This window comes from Bos grunniens, chromosome 3 (genome assembly GCF_055505025.1).
Source record: "Bos grunniens cultivar Pamir isolate PY7600 chromosome 3, Bosgru_T2T1.0, whole genome shotgun sequence".
Taxonomy (NCBI): domain Eukaryota; kingdom Metazoa; phylum Chordata; class Mammalia; order Artiodactyla; family Bovidae; genus Bos; species Bos grunniens.
In genome coordinates, this window is record NC_141167.1 from 13,276,197 (window position 1) to 13,276,935 (window position 739).

The 739-nt window shown below is 36.3% G+C and overlaps 1 non-coding gene across 1 annotated transcript; it reads right to left on the reverse strand.

The window, feature by feature from the left end:
- Window positions 1–414: 414 nt before the first annotated feature.
- On the reverse strand, window positions 415–522 carry LOC147375021 (U6 spliceosomal RNA). The gene has a single exon (XR_015161777.1). It is a non-coding gene; the product is annotated as a U6 spliceosomal RNA (small nuclear RNA).
- Window positions 523–739: the final 217 nt, after the last annotated feature.

Below are 739 nucleotides of genomic sequence, written 5' to 3' on the forward strand. Positions count from 1 at the left end.
TCATAATGATTTATCCTACGTGGATCTCTTTTCATTCATCTCTCAGTGGGAGGGCTACTGAAATCCAGAAAGTCATTGTCTAGGAAATTTTCTTGCATTAGTTGATCGTTTCTCCTTTCAATGTTATCTATATTTTCCTTGTGGAATTTGTATTAGACACAGAACTCCACGACTGGTCCTCTAATTTTCCCATTTTTCCTTCCAAACTCCACCCACAAGTTTGTTTTCTCTTTCTACTTCTTGGGAGATTTTTTTGACTTTATCTTCCAAATTTTTTATTCACAGTTTAAATTTCAGTTCAACTTTTTTTTTTTCCTTCAGTTAGTGTGTGATTTTTATTATTTTAAAAGGTATTTATTTTTAACTGGAGGAGAATTGCTTTATAATGTTGTGTTGGTGTCTGCCATACATCAAAAAAATATGGAACACTTCTTGAATTTGCATGTCATCCTTGCGTATGGGCCATGCTAATCTTCTCTGTACCGTTCCAGTTTTGGTATATGCTGCTGAGGCAAGCACAGCTCTCCTGTTTTTAATTTTCTGAGATTCTTTCTTGCTCTGTAACCCACCCCTACCCCCACTTTATAAACCACCCTGTTCTTGTTTTATGAATTAAACATCTCTGAGGTATTAGATGGTGGCATTTTGCCTGTTTATTTGGCTAGCTGAATTATTTCTGATTCCTCCAATCTAGTTGTTCTTGCCCCCTCGCTCTTTCATTCTCCTTCCCTTTTCTTAC